At 36.4% G+C, this 9,586-nt stretch overlaps 1 long non-coding RNA gene across 1 annotated transcript; it reads left to right on the forward strand.

Annotated features, from left to right (window-relative positions):
• Window positions 1–8,271: 8,271 nt before the first annotated feature.
• Window positions 8,272–9,367, forward strand: LOC128892760 (uncharacterized). The gene is made up of 3 exons (XR_008461178.1): window positions 8,272–8,994; window positions 9,084–9,157; window positions 9,324–9,367. It is a non-coding gene; the product is annotated as an uncharacterized LOC128892760 (long non-coding RNA).
• The last annotated feature ends 219 nt before the right edge of the window (window positions 9,368–9,586 follow it).

Here is a 9,586-nt window from a genome sequence, read left to right on the forward strand (position 1 = left end):
GAGAATGACAAGACGAAGCTTTTTTATGTTTACAGTTTATTCGTACGACGTTTAGTTCCGGAGATAAAAATTGAAAACTTAGAAAACCTTTTTCCTGAAATTCAATTTTTGCAACTAGCTTCTAACTTTTTAATTTTTATTTTCGAAACTAAGCGTTCTATAAATAAACTGTAAATACAAAAAAGTTTCATCTCATCATCCCCTATAAGCTGATATTTTTTTTAAATTGATTTAACGGATATAACGATTTCTCTGAGCCCATTTCTCGAGGTCTTCGCAGTCAAAGGGTTAATTATTTCCGTAGAGTATGTTTAGAAAATTGTAAGGAACGCTGTCGGGGAAATCGTGAGCGATGAAGTCTCTCGATGAAGTTGCTCTCGAGGAGAAAAACAATATTTATTAGCCCGTAGGGGACTAATCCCGGAAGTTTGTGCTCCGACACGGGATGCTTAGCGTTTATTGAAGCCAAGCCTAAGTTTCGGGGGTGCCCGTGCAAGTGGCAGACACGTTTAGGCGAAAGGAAACTTGATCGCGTGTTAAGGACCTGTCGGCTTCAACGCCTCGGAAACTGGGTCACATTTTGCAAATTTTTTACGAGAACGTATAAGCTGGATTATCTTAAAATTCCGCACACCTTCTCGTTTAGTATCTATAGAGGATGTATCCTCGTCTTTGTAACTTGGATAATTGATAGCGTATTTAAGAATTTTCAATATAATTTTAGGCGAACGTTTTAGATTCCTTGTGCTTTCAAAAGATGCGGAGTGGTTCGACTTTTTAATACGTAACAAATTGTAAGGTATGTATTATTCGAAGCTCAAATGTTTACAAGCGTAGGTAGTATTACTTGTACATATCGTACGCCCCCACTTTTTGGATCGCCGTTTAACGATTCGTTGCGCATTTGCGTTTGTATAGTCTGTCGTGTAACATGTGTCTATTATTAATATAACGTCGTTAATAGTCTCACCGAATGCCATAAATAAACATGAGAATTCGAAACGCGTGTTATTTACACGCCGCGTTTAGTATCGTTCTAATAATTACAATTCAACGTTAAACGATACTTCGAACGTTTTATATTACTCAACACGTAGACAAAAACGATGTTTCTCGAGAGCCAAATAATTAATAAATACTTAGCCCTAGGAATGCACGCGTAAAATAATAATAATCGATAACTAATAATCGCCCAATGAATTAATGTCGTGTCAACAACGAAAAATTACGAACAACAAGAAGCAAGAGGATTTATCGGAGCCTGTCGATTAATGTAACTAGCGCTGCGCAAATAAGTGGAACGATACCATAAGTTCGTGGACGAAATGTAATACGCGAAATCCTGTAAATATATCGATCGATAAACGTAGTAGTAACGAATTGTTCCTGTGTTATTTTGTATCGCGAAAACGAAGATGGTGTTTTAGCTATTGAGCCCAGCTGAAAGCCTGTCCGTTCCAATGTACAGGTTAACGAAACATTATTTATAGAGATTACGAATAAACGTTTCCGTATCGATTAGTGTCCTTCAATGATTCACCTTACGTTCGATGCGAGTGCAAACATTACTCGTTATAAAATGTTCTGCTTATAAAATTTTCAAAGGAGAGAAAAAGGACTCGACGCATATTCCCTGTCGTCGATTCCTTCCATCGAGTCCTTTCGTCCGCTGTTTTCTCTTTAAATACCGTCAGGGTATTTAAGGTTCGTCGATTCGATTCTCCTTTGTCGAGAGTCCCTTTACTCGTGCCCTCCCCGAAGGAAATCGAAAGAGTATTGAAAAGAAGATGCGAGTCGAAAGAACGGTCGAGCGATTTTATCAAGAGAAGAGGCACGCCATTCGATGCTTCCCTTAATTCCCTTTCGACGGCGTACTTCGATTCTATCGAAGAACGAACGACCCAATACGCAATTAAACGCAAAGAAATCGTCGAGTGTCCGTAATCGGCGATCAAAAAGAAATCGTTGGAATCAAAGAGAAATTTGCTTTGGCATTAGGAGGTTGCATCGAAAGCCACTGTTTATATACAAGGTGTTCCAGTCCAAGTGATACGGAGCTCTAACTCCGAAACTATCGGGCGAATGGAAAATTTCAAATATGGAAACTGCATGGTTAAATGGGACTCATGTTTCAGCGAGAAGGAATTTTTCTTAACTTTGTTATTTAACGAGACATGATGGTCAAGTTTCGTTTTTCAACGTTTTTCGTTTCTGTATATTTACTCTCCAGACCTGGCCCCTAGTGATAACCACTTGTTCAGATCAATACAACATGGTTTGAAAGACACACATTTCCGTAATTACGAAGAAGTTGAAGAATTATTCACCTCCTAATAATTGCTTGAAAATAATCGAAGCATTAATGCATAACAGTTTAAGTTGTTAACGAATTCCTTTAAATTGAAACGTGGCATATTGCGTTGCATTATTATTATTTGAACAGGTCTTATAACAGCGAGTAACATTTGAATAGGAAGAAGATTGCACCTCGTATTGATCCACGACGTCCACCTACGCGTTTCCATGTTATATTATTAGATAATTCCATTACAGATATTTACAGACAATTGTAGTGGAACGTTTCGTTTTACAGGGTGTCTCACCCGATTTTGACATCTTGTTTTTCTCGCTATTGTTACTTGTAACAAAAAAATGTTTCAGCAGAGGCTTGAATGGTATCGAGTGGAGCATGTTCCGATGTTGTTAGGTTTTTCGTGAGTGGACGCGTAAAGGTCATATAAAGGTCAACATTGTTTTTTTTAAATGAAACGAGGTATTTTTTAATGCATCAATCGATCCAGCTGGACAATCGTAATAAAAAAGTACCATCTATGTAATGTTGAAAAATCAGTAGTTCAGGAGATGTTTCAATTTAAATAATTCTAAAACACCGTTACTGTCGTACTAAGACGTTAGCGTTTATTTACAGAACGTCCTAGTGCGGCAGTAATGATGCCTTAAGAATTTAAACAATTTAAATTTCAGAGTACTATATAGTACTCTGAAAATAAGATGAAAACTAAGCGGAAACGTACATGTTAATATTCTATTTATTTTACTTCTATTTAGATTTATGTTGGAGAATGTGAGGTATATTTACGAGTGATGTTTGGATCGAGTTCCATTGTGTAACATATTGGATGGCAATTAGAGGGATCTGTCGCGTAACCTGACCGAACCAGTCTTCGTTTAGGAGTCTCGGATTCTCTTCGGAGTCTTTTCTAAGGCGAGAAAACGAAGACGAAACTCTGACGTACGATTCGCGCAAGATATATTATACGAGCGTACATTATACGAGCGTATTTTATACGAGCAGTTCCGGCAATTCGAGTCAGTGGATTCGGGCCCTTTTCAAGGGCTTTTGGTATTTTCTCAGACCCTCAACGAAGCAGACAAAATTTCGCTTAAATAATAGGTAGAGTAACAGAACTTTGCTGGAACAGAGCTTTGTTATTGCACAGAGAGTTTACATTCTCTAATTAAAATTCTAATATTTTGTTTGTACGTCTTTTATCGATTATTTGAAATTTGTGTCCAGATTAGGTTACCACCCATCGTCCGGGAACGATATCCAACCCCATTGAATGCAACCACGTTAATTAATGGGCGAATTAATGAACGTGTGACTCGATGCAATCGACGAATCGACAATTCGTTCGTTTGCAGTTCGAATTATATTACCTAATCAATTACAGGATACTGTACGTGTTAGGTGATACCGTCAAAACAAACTACACATCACAAGCTGTACATTAAAACGAAGATACAGTTAAATCGCACGTTTCCCTTGTCAGCCGTTGTATCCAAATGCAATTATTTATGATGATGATATTAATGTAACAGCAGACATCGAAATGAGCATAGTAGTAAAATGGAGAATTCGAAGGATCTAACGAGAACAAATTCATGACAATGCGGTGTATTCAAATGCAATTATTTATAATGGTAATGTAATATTAATATAACAGCAGACATCAAAATGAGCATAGTAGTAAAGTGTAGAATGCGAAGGATCTAACGAGAACAAATTCATGACAATGCGGTGTATTCAAATGCAATTATTTATAATGGTAATGTAATATTAATGTAGCAGCAGATATCAAAATGATGGATCTAAAGAAAACAAATTTATAATAACGGGATGTCGCGTTGGAATAATTGGAAAGGAAAATGACAATATTGTATATGACAAGATTAATAAATATATGTACGTGTACCAAGGAAGATAATGAGCGATTCGTCGTCTAATGTTCCCATGCTGTGACGTTAATTATAAAATCCTAATGTTGATGTACCGCGCGATATTGTCGAGTCTATAATATCGCGCGGAACATTAATATTCTATTTCTGGTATAATTAACGACGACACGCGAGGATAGTGTGTGATAAATTGTCTATGATCGTCCTACGTACAGGTTCGTTTATCCTGTCGAATTAAATAGTGTCATTTTTCTCTTCCTTCTTATTATTGTGCTTCAATATAGCGTTCCAATTACTTATTCTTATTCCAATTCTTATGTGTTTTTATGTTTTTTTGGTGTGCTGAACTCGAAAATTGCAATGAAAAATTGTTCCATGGATAGGTTTCTTTTTATATGAATTTTTGAATTGTTTTCGATTTTTTTCTGAGATACCTTCACATTTTAGGCCATATCTCGAGTTACAAACGTCCGATTCAGTCGCACAAGATGCCATATTAAAGGTAATCGAATTTCCAATAATTGATTTTTACATTGTTTTCCAGTTGGTTTAATAGTTTAAGTGTTACGGGCCAATATATATGAGAAACTTCGATTTTGTCGACTAAAATAGAACACAAAAATTTCTTCCATCGCGATACAAAAGTAGAAACTGTCAAATTATGTTCAGTTTCTTATTGTTTACGTATAGATCGTACTTTTGCGAAGAAAACAAGCTTCCGTTGAAGATAATTTATGGATAAATACCGGAGTTAGGAATAATTGAGTAAAGATACAAAAATTCCAATTTTACTCTGTTTTTGTATTTTTCTCCTATTTATATAGGAAACGTTTATTTAATTAATTTCGATAATAAGAAAGTTGTTGAAGATTTGCTGGTAAATTATGCAAAAATGGGTATGGAATATATATTGTTGTTCTATTTGATTTGACAAAACGAACAAATTTGTACATTTAATTTCAATTTTAATTTCAACAGGCCTAAATATGTCGCTCCAAAATTCATTTTTCACATGCTCACTTTGATTTAATTACGCGAAGATATCTATGAAGAAGGAAATTATTATGTTTCATTCCATTAATAATTATTTATTGTATCGCAAGTAATGTTTGTTTATAGGTACCTTTGTTTATAGGTACCAAGCGCAACTGTGTTTTCTTTATGTATTTATTTGCGCAGCTGTTCCGCGAAAGCTCAACTATCCCATACCATTGTTTATCGCTAAAGTTTTAAACCTCTCTTCGAACTCCAGGTGCTTCGAACTTCGAACTCAATTAACACGTTGACAGTTAACACTGCATTGGCTAAAAGTACGAGCGAGCCCAGTGATATAGAGACAGTAACGTTTCACCAGTTTGATCGATACTTCTGTGTTTGTTTCAGGTTTTCCTGCTTCTCGAAAAATTATTATTCGAACTGCGAGTGAAAATCGAAGGCGTTGCTTCTCAGTTAAAAATCTTCTTTCTGCGATCATTTCGAGGGAAGCGGTGGCAACATTTAAACAGACTGTCTCTCCAATTTTATACGGGAGACAATTCAGTCTACATTCGTTAATGAAGAGACACTGGATAAGATTAATTTCGAGTCACAGAATATACAAAGAAATTGTAGCTGAAAAGCTCGAAATGAAACGAAAGACGAGAACTTGCTTCTTGGTCAACAATCGTTCTGCAATAATATCGACCAAAGTCCCAGCAATGTTTAAAGTCCATCTCTCTAGTTTTTTTCAGGAGGCAAAAATATCACCTAACAAAGAATGACAAAACGAAAGTTTTTTGTATTTACAGTTTATTCGTACGACGTTTAGTTTCGGATTTAAAAATTGATAACTTAGAAAACCTTTTTCCTGAAATTCAATTCTTACGGACTTGTAACTTTCAATTTTTATTTTCCCAAAGTCCCAGCAATGTTTAAAGCAATGCTTAAATTACCATCTCTCTAGGTTTCTACACGAGCCAATTCAGTCTACATTCGTTAATGAAGAGACATTGGATAAGATTAATTTCGAGTCACAGAATACGCAACAAATTTGTAGCTAAAAAGCTCGAAATGAAACGAAAGAGAAGAGTTTGTTTTATCTTGGAATTCCCATCCACCTGTGCTACCATCAGCCCTGTTTCGCATCCCTCCGTCGTGTCTTCTAATTGAGTTCCCTCATCAGCAACAAGAGAAGCGAGCGTGTTTCAGCCGTATTTCTGCGTGCACTTTATCACGTGTACCGCGTTTCCCCTTCAAGAGGCTTTAAATTAATTGTCTCCGGTAAATCCGATCGGATACACCGCGTCTTCTCCATGCGATAAACTTTGAAACACCTCGGGCCTGTGCCTCGACACCCTCGATCAGGTCCTTCGAGACTGACAGGAAGCTGTCGCTGATCTCGTCCACGATCACCAAAGAATCCTAAATTAATTTTCTCGGACGCGATGACTGGGAATGTTCGAGTGTTTTGTAGGTATCGAATTTTAAGAGTAAGTGCAGAATATATGAGTATTTACATATTTAAATGCTGCTATTTTGGTGTTATTAATTTCTTTGAAACTAAAGAATGGTAACCAGCGCCCGCAAAGTATCGAATTCTACGAATATGTACAGGATATATGAGTATTTACATATTTAAATGCTACTTTGGTGTTATTAATTTCTCTGAAATTAAAGAATGGTAACCAGTGCCTCCAAAGTATCGAATTGTACGAGTAAACGCAGAATATACGAATGTTTAAATATTCGAATGCTGCTATTCGAGCGTCGTTAATTCCTTTGAAATTAAAGGAACCTTCAAATGAAGTAATTCATTTTTGTGTATTTTTTTTTAATTACAGACGCCTGCGGTAACGAATGAAAAATATTTAACGAAGAATAATATTGGCGTTGCGGTCCTCCGAGTTCCTTTTAGAACATAATTTAGAATTTCTCAGGTTTAATAAGAAACATTATTTATAGAGGAGCATTTATGATTCTTTTGATGTTGATCTATTTAGTGTACCACGGAGTTGTATATCATAGTACGTAACAGGTCTTCAAAAAATCAAAGAAATCTCAAACATAGTTTTCAAAGAGGTCCCTACCGTAAACCCAGTCTCTCGTTAAATTTTTCTATTTATTTCGGGGTCTGCCGTGGAAATATTGCCCCATTTTTTTGCGAAATATTACGGAGAGTAAACATGAAACAGAAAAAGGTACCTCCAAACCAATTTATTTCTTATACGAAAGAATTTTCCTCCCACGGGATAATTAGTGGAGTATTAATGAACCATTAGACGAAGTCAACGTGAAACTGAAAAGCGAGTTATAGTTTTCTCCTTCAAAAATAAATAAGGAGGAGCTTGCAGCATACAAATAAAAATGTACACAAAGGCTGTATATTAAATGATAATAAACGTAAATGTTTCTTTGTCTAATATCCCGCATGTGTTGCTAGATAATTAGAAAGGAAATTTTATGTCATCGCACGTTTCATTGAGTCGTACTTGTCGACCTAAACGACCAGCTGAGCCACGTTTCACGCTGTTGAAATTTAAGGACGTCGAAGCTGCGTCAATTTTCTGCTTCCACGATGGATACGCTCAATGAGATTCTCCAATGGCGAGGACGTCTTCTTCGGTTTGACGAATGCGACGGAAACATGCTGGAAAACGTGCTAAAGCGCCTTTAAGATCTTCCGTGTCGCCGCGGACGAAAATCCAGGAGACAGATTCCGTCTAAAAATTTAGCATTCGAGGCGTGGCGGACGCTTGACGAGCATCGAAATTTTATTTTAGTATTAAAGTGCCTCCGTAATTCTTCTAACGTAAATACATTGTTCAACGTAGGCTTCTTCGGTACATTGTTTATTAACCCTTTGCGCTCGGGTGGTACAATTTCAAATTCACTTACATCAGAATACAACTAATTATTAATTGAAATAATAATACATCGAGTCATGAACGTTCGTAGATGTTTTTCTTCGAAGTAGAGTTTTTGTTTCCACAGAAATTTGTTATAAAAATGGACTGGATTTGATTCTATAGAAAAATTGTAAAAGTGTAATCCTTTATCAATATTATCTTCATCAATATCTTCTTCACTAATGAATACGAAATCAATTAAAATTCTATAATCAACATTCATCCTTGAATCTGAACGATTTCTCAAGGGACATCCCTCGATGATCAGTTTTCGCCACGATGGACCTCCTAATCGGAACCATGAACGGTTACGAAATAACACGGTCGAAAACTCTACCAACCTGACTGCATAAAACCCAGCAAACGTATCGCAACAAAGAAGTTTCTCAAACTTTTAATTAAGACCCACACGAACTCTGACGGAGTTAGGTGAAGCTGGCGTTACGGTTGATAGATTGCTCGGAGAAAACTGAGACGACTCGTCTCGCGTCGTGCCAAGCAATCTACCAAGAAACAGTTTAATTACTTCCGTAATTTACCGATTTCGCAATCACGGTTCACAGGAAGAAGGATTACGAGCGAAAAGTTTAAGCGCGAGCGAGCTTATTTCATAGAGGAATACATCGGAGGTGAAATCGATCGACATCGATACAAATCGATGATACTTGGTTGCATCTTAGTGATTTGCTCGATCGACGTGTTTGCTGGAAGGTGTAATAATTCCTTTTCGATTCTTTAAATACTGTAAATAATCCTTCATCTGGAGGGGTTTATCAAGGCTAATTCAAGGCTAAATTTTACAAGGCTGTACTGTTCAAGGATGGATTTTACTATGATATACTGTTCAAGGCTGGATTTTACTATGCTGTACTGTGCAAGGCTAGATTTTGATAGAGTGTACTGTTCCAGGGTAGATTTTACTATGCTTAGTGTTCAAGGCTCGATTTTACTATGATGTACTGGTCAAGATTAGATTTCGATAAAGTGTACTGTTCAAAGCTCGATTTTACTATGATGTACTGTTCAAGAATAGATCTTGATATATTGTACTGTTCAAGGCTAAATTTTACAAGGTTGTACTGTTCAAGGCTGTATAGTTCAATGCTAGATTTTACAAAGCTGTACTGTTCAAGATTAAATTTCGATAAAGTGTACTGTTCAAAGCTCGATTTTACAAAGCTGTACTGTTTCAGACTAAATTTCGAAAAAATTGTACTGTTCAAGAATAGATGTTGATAGATTGTACTGTTCAAGGCTAAATTTTACTATGCTTAGTGTTCAAGGCTCGATTTTACTATGATGTACTGTTCAAGTATTAGATTTCGATGAAGTGTGCTGTTCAAGGCTAAATTTGAAAAGATTGCACTGTTCAAGGCTCGATTTTACTATGATGCACTGTTCAAGGCTGTATAGTTCAATGCTAGATTTTACGAAGCTGTACTGTTCAAGACTAGATTTTTATAGAGTCCACTGTTCGAGTCTAAATTTTACGAGGCTGTACT

Source organism: Hylaeus anthracinus, unplaced genomic scaffold (genome assembly GCF_026225885.1).
Source record: "Hylaeus anthracinus isolate JK02 unplaced genomic scaffold, UHH_iyHylAnth1.0_haploid 16964, whole genome shotgun sequence".
NCBI classification, from domain to species: domain Eukaryota; kingdom Metazoa; phylum Arthropoda; class Insecta; order Hymenoptera; family Colletidae; genus Hylaeus; species Hylaeus anthracinus.